Raw genomic sequence first — 20,436 nt, forward strand, 5'->3', positions numbered from 1 at the left:
CCTATCCCTCAATTCCATAATAATCTGATCCCTTTACACCCCTATACCCGCAGGGTATCCCCTTCTCGCAGGCCGGCACGGCCCTGGTCCGGCGCAGCCACCAGTTTCCAATTCCATACCCGCAGGGTTCACCTATCCCTCAATTCCGTAATAATCTGATTCCTTTACACTCCTATACCCGCAGGGTATCCCTATTCTCGCAGGCTGACACGGCCCTGGTCCGGCGCAGCCACCAGTTTCTAATTCCATACCCGCATGGTACTTCTATAATAATCTGTCCCCTTTACACCCCTATACCCGCAGGGTACCCCCATTCTCGCAGGCCGGCACGGCCCTGGTCCGGCGCAGCCACCAGTTTCCAATTCCATACCCGCAGGGTACACCTATCCTTCAACTCCGTAATAATCTGTCCTCTTTCATCCCTATACCCGCAGGGTATCCCTATTCTCGCAGGCCGACACGGCCCTGGTCCGGCACAGCCACCAGTTTCTAATTCCTTACCAGCAGGGTACTTCTATAATAATCTGTCCCCTTTACACCCCTATACCCGCAGGGTATGCCCATTCTCGCAGGCCGGCACGGCCCTGGTCCAGCGCAGCCACCAGTTTCCAATTCCATACCCGCAGGGTACACCTATCCTTCAACTCCGTAATAATCTGTCCTCTTTCATCCCTATACCCGCAGGGTATCCCTATTCTCGCAGGCCGACACGGCCCTGGTCCGGCACAGCCACCAGTTTCTAATTCCTTACCCGCAGGGTACTTATATAATAATCTGTCCCCTTTACACCCCTATACCCGCAGGGTATGCCCATTCTCGCAGGCCGGCACGGCCCTGGTCCAGCGCAGCCACCAGTTTCCAATTCCATACCCGCAGGGTACACCTATCCTTCAACTCCGTAATAATCTGTCCTCTTTCATCCCTATACCCGCAGGGTATCCCTATTCTCGCAGGCCGACACGGCCCTGGTCCGGCACAGCCACCAGTTTCTAATTCCTTACCCGCAGGGTACTTATATAAAAATCTGTCCCCTTTACACCCCTATACCCGCAGGGTATCCCCATTCTCGCAGGCCGGCACTGCCCTGGTCCGTCGCAGCCACCAGTTTCCAATTCCATACCTGCAGGGTACTTCTATAATAATCTGATCCCTTTACACCCCTATAGCCACAGGGTATCCCTGTTCTCGCAGGCCGGCACCGCCATGGTCTGGCGCAGCCATGAGTTTCTAATTCCATACCCGCAGGGTACACCTATCCTCAATTTCATATAATCTACTCCCTCTACACGCAGGGTATCCCTTTTCTCACAGGTCGGCACGGCCCTGGTCCGGCTCAGCGCACCAGTTTCCAATTCCATACCCGCAGGGTACACCTAAAAATTGCTTGTCGTGTGATCGCCCTGAAGATCCTTTGTGTCCTACCTTACTGACTTATCAACCAAAGTACCCAACTACATCATCATATTCTGCTCTCTCAAGACCGTCCAATCGACTTGCGCATGTGGAACCCTTTCCTCTCACAGTGGAATGGCATAGCAGTATTTCATGACATTGAAGTGACATCCGCCTCACACTTGAACTGATATACTGACGCTGCTGCAATGGTTGGACATGGTGGATACTTCAACATATTCAATGGGGCCTGGTTTGCAGAGAATGGCCATCAGACGTTACAATTCCTGGAGCACGAATCCATGGCATTCATGGAGCTGTATCCTATCGTGGTTGCTGCTAAACTTTGTGGACATTAGTGGACACAGAGACGAGCGCTATTTCATTGCTACAACCAGGCCACTGTGTTTATTATTAAGAAGGTCGATCAACAATGCAGGAAGATTATGGCTTTGATGAAACACTGACTTGGATTGCAGCTAGAATAATTTTGTTCTGTTAGCTCAACATGTGCCCGGAATACACAACGAACTTGCTGATTCTCTATCTCCGTTCCACATGGTGAATTCCGCAGAGTGGTGCACACAGTGGATTTATCTGGCCGGTATCGAGTTCATGTACCTCCAAGCTGGTATCAAGACCCTTTTGGACGATGTATCTTCAGGTGCTGTACACAGGCAACAGACTTTATTAAGAGGTTACAAGAAAATGCAATCAACATCTACGAAGCAGCGCTTGCCTATTACTTACAGTGTTTTATGTAAACTTGTGGCTCAGTTACGAGCAGACGTGTTTGGATATTTCAACGATCTGGCTATGCAGTGTATGTGCATAACTGCCTATTTTGGATTTCTCCGTCGTGGAGAATTTACTTGTGCCTCGTCGTTTGATCCAGATGTACATCTAACAGTGAGCGATGTGCAATTTGAACAGACCTGGTAAAACATGATAAGTGCATCCTAACCTTAAAGGCTTCCAAACAGATCCCTTCAAAAGGGTGTGCAACTAGCATTGTTCGCTACATCTAAGACTGGGTGTCCTTACATGACCCTTATGACATGGCTTCAAGTTAGGAAGTTGAACCGAGCAAGACCCAGTGATCCTCTTTCGTGGAATCAACTCTAGAGGTGCTACTAGAACTGTCTTCTTGTCCCGGCTGAACATTGCTCTCACCAGGGCAGGCTTAGAATCCAGTGCTTATTCTGGACATTCATTCCACATTGGTGCAGCAACTACAGCTGCTAGTGCCAGTGTGGGAGATCAGTGGATTAACATTGGGCAGGTGGAAGTCAGACTGTTTCACCAGACACATCAGAACACCAGAAGAGACATTAAGGAAGCCCAACAAGCGTTATGCTATGAGTGACTCTTTCTTCCATTAGAGGGCTGCGATATAACTGTAATACTGTTAAAAGCGGCGTTAAACCCAACTCACTCACTCACTCACTCACTCACTCACTCACTCACTCACTCACTCACTCCATTAGAGGCTTGACCAACGTGTGTGTTGTGACTTACATTATTCTGCTTCTAATCAAAATGCCTCAACCCACATGACTGAACTGTTATTCCTATTGGTGCTACTAACACTCATCAGTGCTTCCTGACACCGTTCAATCTAGTTCTGTGACATTACTTGGATGATATAACTCATTGGATTCAGTTTTTAATTCTCATATGTATATATCGGTATTTAACATTATCTTCTTCACTCATCACTTATCACTCAATTTATACTTTCTTATCACTTTGGGGGCTCTTGGTTTTTAACCTCGTTTTGGGCTTTGCAAGCCAATCATTCTGTAAGCTATCATTATATGGCTTGCGGCCCCCAAAGTATTTTCATTTTCACTCATACCCGCAGGGTATCACCCTTTTTACATATTTTTATTTTATCTTTTTAGATCTACCTGCAGGGTTCAAAGTCATTTTCATATATATTTCAAATTTACTCATGCAACCCGCAGGGCTGCCTTTTTATACTACTTACCCGCAGCATAAGTTACCTTTCCAACACCGAGTCAGCCCCCGAATCTTATGCCAAGTATTGTATATAGTAAACATTTCATCGTACTCAATTGTTTTTGTTGTCACTGCACAAAACACCATTTAGAAGGTATAATTAATCCTATTATAAATGTGAAAGTTATGTGTATCACATGATTTAAATAATTCATTTACAACTTAATTAAGTTCGTTTTAAATTAAAATAATGTAAGCTAAAACATTCATAATGTCCAGATTAACATGATTAAGGACAGAGGAAGTGAAAATGTATTAATTTTCAGCAAATATAAGATTTTATAAAATCCACTTACCTATTTCTTTTTTAGTTTCATTGTTTATGTAATCGGAAAATTATTTTAAGAAGAATTACAAATAATATCTGTCATCACCTATTTCACATAAATAGAGGTTATCATGCGAGTGTGTTTGGGGAAGGATAAATATCCTGCATTAGGAATAAACATTGTATTTAGCGAGCCTTGGCGGGCTAAATACATAGTGTTTATTCCCAAAACAGGATATTTACCATCCCCAAACACACAAGCGTGATAACCTCTTTATCATATAATGTCATTCTTCAATTCTGTGCTTGAAAATCGCTTCCCCTCACTCATATACATTACCTAAACATTGCGAGTTTTCCTGGAATGCACGCATTAATATTTATTACGTCACAGGGTTAGTGATATGTCAGTCGGACAGTGACAGTAGCCAATATAGTTCCAACTGAAATCTGTTCCTGATATAGTGGCGAAGCAACATATACGCAAAACAACAATTGTTTTTACTTGCCTTTCGCTGCAATCCATTGGTCTGTCCGCTAGAGTAACTGCCCTTTGTCAAAGAGAGGCTACTCTAACCCTAGTCTATGAGATGTCACGGCCACGGTCAGACGTTGTTGACAGTCAGCCTGTTCTGTCATAACGTTAAGAAGTGTAGTCAGATGTACACACAGCGCCAAAACGAAACAAGGTAACAATTCCTATTTCGCCTAAATCCAACTATTTTAATTTGTGGAAAAGGTTTCAAGCCACCGAGGTCTACAAGCATAGATATGGCTACTGATCCCGTTTGGCTAGGCCTAGTGCCCTCGCAAAATTGTTTCGAAATTTATATCTCCAAAGTTGCCAAAACTTATAAAATGCCTTAGTTACGTCGCAGTTCGACACTGATTTTCAGTATGTTAGACTGTTCTTTTGATAATTGCAGCAATTATCCCTGTAGTTTATCCAGATTAACGATGGTTAATTCTGACCCCATCGCCGAATGACAAGTGCGACGCCATGTTTGTTTATAAACACTGAAAGTAGTCCCTACTTGCCCTTTGATTTTTGGATCTCTATCGCATATTATCCCAACGGATATCGTTTTTATCCGTTGGCATTATCCTGCCGAGAAACCTACCCATTATATGCTAATAGTGGCTGTCCGCTCACTATCATGAGGAAACACCTCTGTTTTCGAAGCTTCGTACGAATCATCATTCGTCTAAGGCTGCCATGTCAGTATCCGTGAAAAAAACATATATTGTTTCACCAACATAATGAAATACGGAAGTAACATCCACTGGAGTCTTATCGTAGCTGTAACATGTAAAAATTGGTTTCAAGTGACGCTTTCTTGCCGAAATCTGCTACAAGGTTGGTGATTGGTCAAAATTACGTATGTGACCTAAGGCAGCCAATCTAATAACAGCACCAGTACTGTCCTCATGTATGATAATTTTAAGATTTTGACGAAAATGTTTTGATTAAATCATGTTATTATCCCCCGCCGCGCGAAAGCGCGAAGCGGGGGATATAGTATTCACGACCGTCCGTACGTCCGTCCGTACGTCCCACCTGTTTGTTGCCGCGATATCTCAAGAACTAAACACTGGATTGTCTTCATATTTGGAACTATGGTGTATATACAGACTCCGCAGACACCAGTCGGTTTTGGTGACCTTGATCCCATTTTCAAGGTCACAGCAGACAAATCTGCTTTTAGAGTTGGAAAACGGTGTTGCCGCGATATCTCAAGAACTAAACACTGGATTGTCTTCATATTTGGAACTATGGTGTATATACAGACTCCGCAGACACCAATCGGTTTTGGTGACCTTGATCCCATTTTCAAGGTCACAGCAGACAAATCTGCTTTTAGAGTTGGAAAACGGTGTTGCCGCGATATCTCAAGAACTAAACACTGGATTGTCTTAATATTTGGAACTATGGTGTATATACAGACTCCGCAGACACCAGTCGGTTTTGGTGACCTTGATCCCATTTTCAAGGTCACAGCAGGCATATCTGCTTTTGGAGTTGGAAAACGGTGTTGCCGCGATATCTCAAGAACTAAACACTGGATTGTCTCCATATTTGGAACTATGGTGTATATACAGACTCCGCAGACACCAGTCGGTTTTGGTGACCTTGATCCCATTTTCAAGGTCACAGCAGACAAATCTGCTTTTAGAGTTGGAAAACGGTGTTGCCGCGATATCTCAAGAACTAAACACTGGATTGTCTTAATATTTGGAACTATGGTGTATATACAGACTCCGCAGACACCAGTCGGTTTTGGTGACCTTGATCCCATTTTCAAGGTCACAGCAGACAAATCTGCTTTTAGAGTTGGAAAACGGTGTTGCCGCGATATCTCAAGAACTAAACACTGGATTGTCTTCATATTTGGAACTATGGTGTATATACAGACACCGCAGACACCAGTCGGTTTTGGTGACCTTGATCCCATTGTCAAGGTCACAGCAGGCAAATCTGCTTTTGGAGTTAGAAAACGGTGTTGCCGCGATATCTCAAGAACTAATCGCTGGATTGTCTTCATATTTGGAACTATAGTGTATATACAGACACCGCATACACCTGTCAGATTTGGTGACCTTGACCCCATTTTCAAGGTCACAGCAGGCAAATCTGTTTTTGGAGTTGGAAAACGGTGTTGCCACAATATCTCAAGAACTAATCGCTGGATTGTCTTCATATTTGGTACTATGGTGTACAGGCGGGGGATATTTCGTCACTCTGTGACAAATACTTGTTCTGAACGTTTTAAGCAGGAAATCGCGATCTTTATTAAAAATACTGAACATCATGGATGTATAGTGCTAGGTTACAAGCTCTGACAAAGATTTTACATATATTTTGGCATTAAATAGAGAAATAGAGGCGGCGAAAGCTGAGATGTCATTTGACTTACATTTCATTAGATGTCAGTTTGGCAACTTTAAGATATATTTTTGTTGATTTTATATATTACTTTGTATAATATATTTAAAGATTTGCTTGAAACGTCTTTTGCTGTTTGACATGTTTGATATCTTCGATGAGGACCCATTGTCAAAGTGTGTGTCCGAGTATTATATTTTCAATAACATTGCGGGAAATAGTGAATAATATTTTAATCTATTGATAAAAAATGATAAATTGAAATGGAATACGTATTTCAGCCATTGCGAAATGTGATAGATTTAATAAATGAATGATATGACGGGTAAGTTAATAAAATGATATACTACTTTGACGTGTCTTAGACGGTCTACTCTGCGGTGACTGGTTACTTATGGCTTCTTGGCCGGTGTACCGGCCAACAGTGTTGAAAGAGTTAAACTGGTCACCACTGCACTTTGCATTGACAAGCTTCGATGGATCCCAGCGGGAAATATCAGAGTGACTTCCCTTTGCTTTACCTCGCCGAGCAAATGAAATCATTGTTTTTGTTTGAACTTTTTATGCATTTTTTAAAGTAAAGATCGGCGGTAATAAAAAAGGAGTAATTTTTATTTTTATTTTTTTTCAACATCCGTAAACCAAGTAATTAAAAAAATGTCGCCTAAGGTCAACTTAGAAATAACTTTGTTTGATAAGAGTAGCTTGTGATTATGTTGATTATATGAAGCCATTACTATTATGAGTCAAGTGGGTGAGTGAGTGAGTATGTTTTTATGGCGCTTTTAGCAATATTCCAGCAATATCACGGCCGGGGACACCAGAAATGGGCTTCACACATTGTACCCATGTGGGTAATTGAACTCAGGTCTTCGGCGTGATGAGCGAACACTTTAACCACTAGACTACCCGACTGCCCCTTTGTCAAGTGACATGGACCAGTTCAACTCACACACAGCAGTAGAAACTAACAGGAGTAGTCCACTAGTTCTTGTAATCACAACATATAGCAAAACCCTTTAAAATGGCAAATTTCTATTAGTCCTTATGTTACATTAACTATTGGGCAGTTTGGCAAGGACAACAGGACTAGTGCCAATTTCTAACGCTGACACATGGACATTGGCTTTATTAACAGAATTTCAAATAAACCATTTCTTTGTTTTATTAAAAGAATTCTTGTTGGCACACTTAAATCCATGAGTGCTCTGTGGTACTCTTGAAACGAGTACATCTATCACTGCTAGTGTATCGAAACAAGGAACTACCTACAGATTGATATTTTACATTGCCCTAAATCGTCTTCAATGAACTTCAAATTAATGTTTAGGGTGGTCATATTGGTTTTTATCCGAAGTACATCTAAATTCACTGGTTCATACAGTATACACATGTAAACTGAAAATAACATACAATTTTCCAGTGATCATCTTCCCGAGGCAAAGGAGTTAACTGACTACAGAAGTCCAGTTTCCACCCTTGCCGAACTAGGCTGGTATTATGGAGTTACATTTTGGCTGGACTAACAAGTCTACAATGGTCTATGCATAGTCCAATCAGAATCGTGCACCGAAATCGAAATCCGGTTCGTAAACTGTCGTGCAGATTGCGATCGACTGCAGTATTTGCAAAGCATGTGCACCGCGAACTCGTTGTCAACAGATATTATTCCAAATCTTTTCATGTTTTTAATCAAGGTGCTCACGTGATTTGATGCATTTTGCGATGTAAGACCCGTTTTATCACAATATGGATCTTGATTATCGATCAGATCGTCCTGACTGGGCGCCACCATTTTGTGTGAAGCAAACGCAAGTGATACGAGAGTTGGAATCCGATTGGTCCATAGGAGAGGCTTAGAAGGGACATAACTGGTAATAGCCACTGGTGGCGCTACGATCGAGCCCAGTAATTCCAGCCTAGTTCGGCAAGGATGGAAACTGGACTTTTAAAGTCAGTTAACTCTCTTGCCTCGGGAAGATGGTGAATGATAAGATCATGAGAAGCCATATATATGAGTTCCTGTGGTCATGTGAAAGCAACACTTCCTCTGATGATATTACGGTGATCAGGAAGGCCTACAGCAAGTTGATTAAGTATAGCCTGGCTGAGGATATTAGTTAATGATGCTTTCAGGAATCACTTCAATATCTGATCAATCGTTGCAATAGCAGGAAAAGCTGATCATAGTTTGTATCAACGGCCACAGTAAAAGAAGCTTTGGGCAATCCAATATGTATGTCACTGACAAATAGCTTCGAATGAATAAAAAGATTTTGCAGGTTTAATTTTGATTTTCATGTACGTGGATGTTTTTTCTTTCAGAAGAAGTGAAGGACCCCCAAATTCTTTCATATTAATTTATCTGTCATGAAATAATCGGGTGATGCTTGACTTCTTTTGAGTAGGATATTGTTAAATGTGTATGAATACACCCCCCAAATCACCATGTCCTTTGCGATTGTGTAAAATTATTATGGAATGGATGAATAGAGCCCAAACCAATCACCACCCACCAACCCATCTTTATGTATCTAGTTTGCGTTGACTGAAACAGGTATTTTTAATGTCGTGTATGATGTGCCGATAGTACGCTTGCTATTTTTATTAAATTTTGCAATTCTACTTGTCCTCCTTGAAATTACTATATTTGTCCTTATTTTCATTTATTATATTATAAACATGCATAAAAAGTCATCCAGAGGAAATTATTAATGCACCTATGACACGTTTTCAATTCACATAGCTATAGTGTTAATGTATCAATTATGCAGTGATGCAAGATCCCTGATTGTTTGTTAACATACGCTCAAGTCATGTATCGATCCATCTTTTATAATTATAAGAACCACAAGTGTAGCTCACTGGTGATTGCTGTTGCAGGATATTTTTACGTATGGAACAATTTGACCAGTCACCCTAGGGACTTCCCGTGCTACATGTATTTCGATTGCGATAACGTTATGTTGGCATATATATTAGCCAAATTGCCACAAATATGACTTTTAACGAGTCAAAGTATGGCATTTTTAATATATGTATCCATTCTCTAGCAACTAAAGTTCGTTTCAATGCGTCAAAAGCGGTAATCTGACCGTGGTTGCTGTATCTCTTCACACACGATTTCACATAACTTAATGAAAACAATATTAAATGAAATTTTGAATAAAATTAATAAAATATATTACATACAAGTCCAGATATACAATGAACATGTTTTAATAACAAGATAGTATAATAATGGTATTGAATTGCGTACTTCAGTTCGGATTTGCTGACTGGTATTTTCGGTGTTATGTGCTTGCGGTGATCAGCTGATAATGTTTTATGAGATGGGGAAAAACATCTGTCGGTGTAAAACCTGAGCTTTTTAAAAATGTAAGTACGTTTTGGGGAGCCATGCGTTACCGCGCGCTATAACCAAGTTAGCGGTTTATTGAAAGGCACAATAGCGAGGAAATGCTGTACTTGAGATTTGCGTTCCGTATCGTGGCGTATCGATAAATGGGCCCACGTTTATCGTATATCGTATCGTGGGTCAAGTATCGCGATTCATCGGAATATCGGTGTATCGTTTCACCCTTAGCTAGCACTATAAATAGGCATCAGTCCGGACTGGTACAAGCAGCCACACACACACACACACACACACACACACACATGTGCATGCACGTCGCTATAATAAGTGCAATAATCTTGGACGCGACGTTTAACCCCATTTCACCTCACCTTTCTGAAAAACAGTTACTTAGTGTCACATGATGATTCTTATTCATGCGTGGAGCTTTGGCCATGTTTCACTCACGTCTGGTCCTAACGAAAATATTGAAGTAAACACCAGCATCAGAGAACTGAGAACATTACTCTTTTTCAAATGAAATATCTCTTTTCTTAGCCCACTGATTACTCCAAAGATTCAACCTGTGAAGATCCGGGGTAGAATAGGTCTTCAGCAACCCATTCTTGCTGTAAAAGGCGACTATGCTTGTCGTAAGAGGCGACTAATGGGATCAGGTGATCAGACTCACTGACTTGGTTTATGCATGTCGTAGGATCCGAACTTTGTGGACTCATGCTCATGATGTCAATCACTGGATTGTCTGGTCCAGACTTGATTATTTACAGACCCCCATCATATAGCTGGAATATTGCTGAGTGCGGAGTTAAACAACAAACAAATAAACAAACAAACAAACCTGCACCCAACTACCAGCCTGAAGCAAACCAAGATGGTTGCCATAAAGTCAATCCGAAAGCATAAAGGGCAGTTTCGTATTCGAGGAGAACTTTAGTATCCACATTTTTACATTTCATGCCTACCTTTTCTTGGCTCGATCATGGTGCAACCCCGTGTAGACCACGAGCTGTGTCCCTTGTGATGAAAACAGGATGTCCAATCAGAAAGCTGTTCTTATTTCGAATGGTTTCTTAAAGATAACTACCATAGCAGATGACCTGGTCGATCAGATAACGAAAAGATTTGAGATTTGATCCCTGATGGAGACACAAATTGACAGATTACCATCTGACCATAGAAAAAGATACTTATGACTGCCGTATTTCGCTCTTATTATAATGGGAAGTGAGGTAGCATTGGTTAATTGTGCAGTGGTTTAAGCATTAGCACGTCACACTGAAGGCCCAGGTTCGATTCCCCACATGGGTACAATGTGTGAAGCCCATTTCTGGTGTCCCCAGCCATGTAGCCCAGCCATGGAGTCATAATGACCCCTTGGAGCTAGGGCAAACCTTGATCAATATTGTCGTGTGATTTTCTTGAATGAATTTTCACCATACAAGGTGGTTTGCAGGTATTTATATTGACCATACACTGTGGTGTGCAGGTATTTATATTCACCATACACTGTGGTGTGCAGGTGTTTATATTGACCATACACTGTGGTGTGCAGGTATTTATATTGACCATACACTGTGGTGTGCAGGTGTATATATTCACCATACACTGTGGTGTGCAGGTATTTATATTGACCATACACTGTGGTGTGCAGGTGTTTATATTGACCATACACTGTGGTGTGCAGGTATTTATATTGACCATACACTGTGGTGTGCAGGTATTTATATTGACCATACACTGTGGTGTGCAGGTATTTATATTCACCATACACTGTGGTGTGCAGGTATTTATATTAAACCATACACTGTGGTGTGCAGGTGTTTGTATTAACCATTCACTGTGGTGTGCAGGTGTTTGTATTCACCATACACTGTAGTGAGCAGGTGTTTATATTCACCATACACTGTAGTGAGCAGGTGTTTATATTCACCATACACTGTAGTGAGCAGGTGTTTATATTCACCATACACTGTAGTGAGCAGGTATTTATATAGCAGATATTGTAACTAGCTGACCCCCAAACACCCACCCTTCCGACATTGAAAAGGGCATCACATTAGACTAATTATGCTAGGATTAGGAGCCAAAATATATAGAAATGTACTTTGACTTTCTTTAATCCAACATTTTCAGTAACTGGGTGATGAAATTATGAATCAAAATGTTTGGAATTCATTATCATAAAAAGATTTGTAAAAGTACTGAATACTGATGTGTTTGATAATTGCCAAAATGAAAAGTCATTTTACACATTGACTATGACAAACACACGAAAAAAATAAGCGATGCTCAGGTGAAATATTTAGTGTGTGTTAACGAGTCAAAATAGAGTAAACGAAAATCGCACAATTACAAGAAAGTGACTTGTCAAAACTTTGCTATCCCCAAAGTGTCCTACATGCACTTATTATTTCCAAGACAAAAAAGCCCTGTGAAGATTCCGGGGTAAAATAGGTCTTCAGCAACCCATGCTTGCCGTAAAAGGTGACTATGCTTGTCATAAAAGGCGACTAACAGGATCAGTTGGTCAGACTCACTGACTTGGTTGATGCATGTCATCGATCCCAATTGCATGGATTGATCCTCATGATATTAATCACTGGATTGTCTGGTCCAAACTCGATTATTTACAGACCACCGTCATATAGCTGGAATATTGCTGAGTGAGGCGTTAAACAACAAACCAACCCTTTTCAAGACAAAACTGTATTTCATTTTGTTGATCAATGTGATGATACGCCCTTATTCCTTTAATAAGAGCGAGAATTGCGCTTACAGTTTGCACAGCACAGATCATGAACTGGTCAAGATTTCTGGGATATTATCTGATACTCACAAAAAAATCAACAAAAAGACAACAACCTGTCCCGGCGAATTGCTGTTAATCAGTGGCCATTTAAATACAAGTTGAGAGGTTTATATAGGATTCCGAACTAAGTCACCGCATCTCTCATCTCACTGGATTGTCTGGTCCAGACTCGATTCTTTACAGACCGCCATCATATAGCTGGAATATTGCTGAGTGTGGCGTTAAACAACACTCACTCACTCACTCACTCACTCACTCACTCACTCACTCACTCACTCACTCGGATGCGCTCTTGGGGCGTCGTTGCTAGGAGATCGCGTGGTCAGAAAGGGGGAAAGCAAAAAGTTTTAGAAAGTAATAAAAGAAATCTGCAGAGCAATCCAAAAGTTCCATGAACAGGATGTTTTTTAATAATAGTATTCACAAAAACATTTCTTTTAAAAAAAATGCAAATTATGGATGGAGGAAAGATGCATCTGAGAGAAACATTGTTGCTTTGAGCTTCGAGACCAAACATGTTCACAACAAAGTTGACAATAGAGGATGATCTGTGTGGCCAGTGACCTGAATAATCTTGATGAAAATATTGTTGAAATCCATGTTCACGCACATGACAGAATTAATGTAAACAAATATTTATCTGAACATCATTTTGAAGTATGTGAGGCTGTCCGTGTTTTATCTCCATTCCGCCGTGAAATAATATAAAGTTTTGTGTCTCAATTTTTCTTGCCGCTGTGGAAATGTGCACCGATCCAATAAAAGAAATACTATTAGATCTACCATTGCATCGTCAAAAATGAACGAAGTCAACTTTATCTTTCTTCAGTTGTTTATTAAAAAATAGTCTCCGAAGCAAGGCGACTCGATCTACATCATCAATTAATTCTTAGACTACATCCTGTAACAAGTGTTTAAACTTTTTTTTATAATGTCATAAAATAACTTACACAATTATTGAAAGACATTTTTTAATAAATAATATATTTTATTTTGTCTGCCTGCTCTCTAGTTAGTTGAGGTTTGAGGTGAGAAACACATACAAAAAATATGGATGGCTTTCTGCAAATGACACTTGACATGCCAATCAGCAGGGAATCTGGGTCACTGGGATCTGCCAAGTTTCATGGAGTGAGTGACTTTGGCATGATGAGCTAATTTCGGACAAGTGTGACTTTGCCAAAACACATTGCTACTGGGCAATGAAAACGTGACGGAAATGACAAAAAATAATTTTCATCACTTGAAAATATTTTTGACCATTACCAGGTTGTTTTTCAAGATTGTTGTCATCCATATTCCAGATGAAGCTAAGACGAACACAATGAAAAAAACACTGTTGAAATCACTGATTGCCCTGTATAGTGTGAGAAATGCTATTCATAAACTGCAGATATACCGTACACCACAGGATTACGATTGGTGCCCTGATACATATTATGGTGTTTTGTCATCCAAAACTGGCTCCCACAGGAGATATGGCATGGATGAGATCAAGTGATATCTGCAATGAAATTACATCACAATGCTTTGTAGACCATTGTGACGTCACTGGTTACCATGACGTCAAAATCAAATGACATCACTAATGGCTCTGCTACTGAAGCTGTTAGCAAATTACTGTCTACAAATTGAAAAAGTTGGAAGAATGATGTTGGATGATAAATAAAATCTCACCCGAGTGTGTTTTTATATCAAATATATCAACACTCGTTGATAAAAGTGGCAAAAATCCTCGGCAAGCCTTGGAACTTTTCCACTTTCATCAACTCGTATTGATATATTTGATATCAAAAGACACTCGGTTGAGATTCTCTATTTATTCGATTGCACTGCTCTTATTCATCATGACAAATGTATTTTGTTCTCGTCCAGAGAATAGCGCAGAACTAAAATCTGTGTGTTGGACTGTGTTGGATAAATCACAGACATTCCACAGTATCATTTCATAAAGATGTGAAGACGACATGGCAGGTATGTTTCGAAACCAAAGACCTAGGCATTTATTGTAAAGTCTTGGAATTGTTTGACGGATATTTATTACCATTAAAACATACATCCTTGTTGTCAAACGGCCCACCTGGGTGGGTGTTCACATGACGTTGTCCGTTTACGGATTAACCAAGGAAGTGTTATCATGATGTCATAATGACCTGTCAGATCACTCGTTAAAGCTCCGCCCACTCAGAGTGCGGTAGTTCCTACCGCAGATACCCCTTTAAACATTGTAACTCTCAGTTACATTAGGTTTGAAATGTATTTGTACTTTAGATTGGATGGCGTCTGTGCAAATAAGCTATCTGTTTGTCTTTATTACGTAATATTCGTCGAGCATGTATTAGACGATATTAGTTGACCTCATATAGTCATCCCTCACTATAAGGTGGGTCGGGGGTCCATGGATGACACACCAGCATTATCAGACGCCCGCTCGTTATCAGACACCCGCATTAATCTTAATATGGAATGTAGGTCGGGTAATATCTATTTTCTTGTGCATAGTGTGCACTTTAGTAGAATTGCCATATCCTGTATTGTGCCCAGGCAAAAACTATGTCATGTCGCTTCAGGTGAACAAACAAGAGATAACAAACTTTGTGAATGAAAATGAGACATTTGTGACTTCATATCACTAGACATGATGATTTACTATTTTAATTGTACTCCTGTCATGTTAGGCGTTGTTATATAATCCAATACATATCACGTTACTTGCATGTGCTCTGGTGCATAAGCCATGACAGGATGGCAAAATACCTGCCACAATGGATGAAAATATTTACGTTTTCATAACTCATGTTCACTTGTAATTAGTGTTTGGTGAAACATTTATTAAAGAATAAATCCACATCGTTATAAAGTGCCACCCAATGCTTTAAGAAATTTTAATTATTTAAAGTCTATGGATATGCAACTGGGAAAGTAAAAATAACATTTCAAAATTTATTTTTTCTTTCTGGACTTATCTTTGTGTGTTTAAAACTTTGAATGAAATAAACTGGCATCTTGACAAAAAACAACAACAATTTTTGTAAATTGAATGAAAATATGGCTTGATCCAACACACTTAAAATCAGTACAACAATGTCAGGCACATATGATTAAAGAACAGTTTAAATGGCAACACGTTTATTCAAATCCAATTCACGCGAGTGTGGTGTCTTTTTATTATTTGATGACGGATCCTAAAATTAATTTTGAAAAAATGAATAAAAATATATACCGGGGGGTAACCTGTCTGGCCATAGCTACATACCCCATGTAGGTCCCTTCCATAGGCCCAGCAAGCTGTGTGTGTAACATCGATGCCATTCTATTACTATGGCATTAAAAGATATGAAGTCTTTGTGGTGGTTAAACGTTTAATGTTGGACATTTCATGTGCCCTAGTAGATAACAAAGCTTTCAGAAACAAATAAACTACTTGGCTAGGTTTTATGGACAGGGAACAAGGTTAGGCTGGTCAGGAAGTAGACCAGGTGGACACAATGATGGGTTCAGTGGTGGGTTCAGACACCTGAGGAAGACAAACTGAGTTTATGTTCATTTGTTTGAAGAAAAGTGCACTGGGACAACATTTGAAATGAGAAATTACTTTTTTGTGGGATATTCATGGACAGGTGTTAGCAGCGTGTGTCCCGGCTGTTTTGGTTTCATCTTCTGGACCTTGAGTTGAATATGAGTCCTCTCTCTCTAACATTGATTCATGCTCAGTTACAGAAGGACAAGGGTGGGCCAGAGGTTTGTCTTGTGTGGGCCTAGGTGACATGATGATGGATCTGAGTTCTAGGACAAGCTTCCTTGTGTGCGTGTGATGGTTCAGGTCTGTTTCAGGCTTGGGGATGTGCGCCCAACCTTAAAACCGTGGGATAAAAAATTGTATATGCATATGTTTGAAAATTTGTAAATTCAGTCATAAATTGTATATTTATATACGATCTCGCACTGAAAACTAATCATCCAACCATCCCCTCATCAGTTACACAAGCCTGTTAATGATTTTCGCAAGAGAATGAGTTTCGAAGAGCAGGTCAAGCAGGACAAGGTCCATGCGTTGCAACAGCTAGTGGTGATATTAGTAACCATGGTTACGGATAGGATGGGTTTGGATGAGGTGTTTTTGAAGCTTGGAAACGGGTTCAAGCATCGTTTCCACTGAAGGATCGGGCTGTGAAGAAGAAATGCATAGTGTGAGATAGGAGAAGTTTTTAACTGTATAATGTATTATGAAATTTACAATTTATAAAGTATTAAACCATTCCTTTTGTCTGTGTTTGATTATGCTGACACACAATGTTTATCTTACTCAAATGTGTGAACATCTGGTGAGCTACGTCCTCCAGGCTCCAGTTTTAATCACAGATGACACATCATCCCTCCCCATTTTTGAAGCACCTGACCCTTGGTCCTCTTCCTTGTATGTGGTCACTCAGGCGAGAGAGAGACACAGCAGAGGGGTTGTAATGTATTCAACTGTAGTTAGGAATACGCAGATACCGTATTTGATGTAATAAGTGCCCAGGGCGCTCTCAAAATTAGAAATAGGGGGGCTCTTATTTAAATATTATTTTAGTGAAAAAAAACAGTTGAAAGATAAATTTCGTGGTTTATGCTGACAGCCTGAAATGTTTATGTACGGCGGATATATTTTTCCAGAATTTAATTTAATGGTGCATATAACACAGGAGTGCGTAGTATACCGAATAAATAAGTCTTGTTTACATTGATCAGTCGGAAGGGGTGCTAATTGGGATTTTTTACATGCCAATATATTAGCAAATATCGCCGTGGGCGCTTATTAGAGCGGGGCGCTTATTACGTCGAATACGGTATAGGATGTTACAATGCTCAAACCCCCCTCTGGGTCCCCTGCAACCTATGTTGGTTGTAAGAGACGACTTAATGAATTGGGTGATCTGGTTCGGCGACTTGGTTGATTGCATTGTGCCGCACTGGTGTGGATCGTTGCTCACAATATTGATCACTGGATTGTCTGGCACAGACTAGGTTATTTACAGGCCTATCATCATGTTGCTGGAATACTTCTGAGTGTGGTGTTAAACAACACACAAACAAACATTTCTCAAATAAAAACAACTTGAGATACTGTGCATAAATTTCATGCTAATTTTAGATACTATTTGCAAGACAAAGTCACAGTGAATTCAGTTCCCATCTTGATATTCAGATTACCCAGTGATTATTAGTGGTAGTATAGTATTACGTGACCAAATATCATGTATCTTATAACATGTATAACACATGCCTTGAGTTTCTCATGTCGTTCTGACATGACCAGTAATGGGATGTCCTCAGATCTTTGTTTAGCTGTAGGGAGAACTGATATCTGATTAGAATGACATTGCCCGGTCATTCATGAAATCCAGTACACAATTCATGCTGTTATTTTTATGCTTAATTTCATGGCTGTGTCAATATTAATTCACGAATACAATAACAAGTCAGCAGTTGATGTATTATTTATTATATTCATTGAAATAATAACAAAATAATTATTTTGACATGGTTTGATCATGTTTACAGTGTTAATTATTTACATATTATACATTCATATACTGCACTTATCCAGGTTACAATGAACAATGACCACATTATTGTCAAATTAAGAAATCTATGCTTATAACAAGTAATTCTTACGAAACCTCTACCTCTATTAAAAATCTCCCATAAATCCTCTATTTTTGCTTCAATCGCGCTTACTTATTTTTTTTAGATTTTCAACAGACGTCCTCTTTACTGTCAATCACACAATTAGTTGTCGCCAAGTAGTCTCGTAACTACCCAAGCCAAGACATAATAATGGCGGCCATTACACATTTTCTGTATGTGCTAGAGTTAACACCTACTATAATAGTAGTAACAATCTAGCACTTGGAAGTAAGTCACATTGACCTAAGATTATTCTGATAAGTTTTCTATAACAACGGACTCATAAGTATCAATTTATAGTGCTGCTGGTTAGACAAACATGCACATAAGTATAGCTGGTGTTTGGTGATTTTGTGAGGTCATCATGTTGTCTCCCTCTACCCCCTGGTGCAAGAAGTGTGGCTGATCAGCAAATATAACAGTAAAACTAGTGAAAATATCACATATTTGATTCTTGACACAGTTTCTGATTTTCAAGTCCTCAAGGGGATTTCAGAAGAAGTTATCTCAGTAGGATGAGAATCAGTACATAATGGTTTCAAGAAAAGGATTACTGTCAATTACACAGGGAGTTACGAGAGGCAGATCCCACCGGGTTCCCTCGGGTATATTCTGGCAGATATGTAATAGAGAGAGAAGTTTGGTAAGAATTATCAAACAATAGTTTATCATTGTTAATAATTCTTAGAATAATACCTCTATTACATACAAATTACTCCCTCCCACCTCCCCAATTCATCTACCCCTAGTAGTAGATGAGGGAAAAAAGTGAGGTTACTGCCATTATGACGTCTTGGCTTGGGTAGTTACGAGACTACTTGGCGTTAACTAATTGTGTGATTGTGTGAATACAGGATTTATGGCAGATATGTAATAGCGGTAGTATTCTTAGAATTATTAACAATGATAAACTATTGTTCGATTTTTATGGATATCTTTAAGCACAGCATATGTAATTGCACATGACTGCATATTCATGGTTGCAATTTTTTATATGTTTTTGTAAATATTTGATTCAAGTGACCACGAATAATGAATTTAATTCATTAAGGGATACAGTTTGATTCACCGAATATGCGAGTGAATCATAACCATGGTAACAGCACTAATTATCACTGCATGTGACAGAAGCTCACACGTAACAATGATGCACCATTGCTATTTGATGAAGTAGGCCAATGTTTTCTAGAATTATCACAGCAGCCTGAAGACAAGGTGCAGGTGTGGACCAGACAAGCATGGTGTGATGTTACCATGGTTACTGATTATGTAAACAGATGCAGATGTGACAGCTTCTTGTTGTTGTCCCATACAGGAAGTACTCCTACACAGGGATCAAAGAGCCATGAGGAATTATGAATTCTCAGACCCAAGAGAATGAATGGTGTTAAATCATGAGCCTTTGGCAAGAGAATTACAGCACTTATATTAATCTGTAATTGTGGGTTATGAGTAGGTTATTCTGGGTATTCTTTATGTGTTATAGGATAGTGGTTAAAGTGTTTGCTCGTCATGCTGAAGGCCCAGGTTCAATTCCCAATTTTGGTACAATGTGTGAAGCTCATTTCTGGTTTCCTCCACCCTGACGTTGTTGGAATATTGATAAAAGGAGCATAAAACCTCACTCACTCGGGCTAGAATAGGTCTTAAAAGGCCGTAAAAGGAGACTATGCTTGTCGCAGGAGGCGACTAACGGGATCGGGTGGTCAGGCTAGGTGACTTGGTTGATGCATGTCATCGTATCCCAATTGTGTGGATCGATGCTCATGATGTCACTCACTGGATTGTCTGGTCGATTTTTTACAGACCCGCCGTCATATAGCTGGAATATTGCTGAGTGTGGCGTTAAACAAAAAAACAGACACTCACTCACTCAAATTCAGAGATGAATGTTTTCAGTTGAATAGGTGTACCACCCAAGCTGCCTGTGAGGTTCAAGAAGGTGAACAGTCACATGGCCATCTCATCCTACCCGGTACCCATACATTGCTAGCAAACAGACGTATTACTTCTGATTAATATAAACTTTCCAG

General features: G+C 40.0%; 1 protein-coding gene across 1 annotated transcript in view; it reads left to right on the forward strand.

Moving 5' to 3' along the window:
* Positions 1-20,436, forward strand: part of LOC124139390 (nuclear hormone receptor HR96-like) — a 42,272-nt gene that overhangs the window by 14,888 nt on the left and 6,948 nt on the right. The window lies entirely within an intron of this gene.

This window comes from Haliotis rufescens, unplaced genomic scaffold, assembly GCF_023055435.1.
Source record: "Haliotis rufescens isolate VD_foot unplaced genomic scaffold, xgHalRufe1.0.p SCAF_27, whole genome shotgun sequence".
Lineage (NCBI taxonomy): Eukaryota > Metazoa > Mollusca > Gastropoda > Lepetellida > Haliotidae > Haliotis > Haliotis rufescens.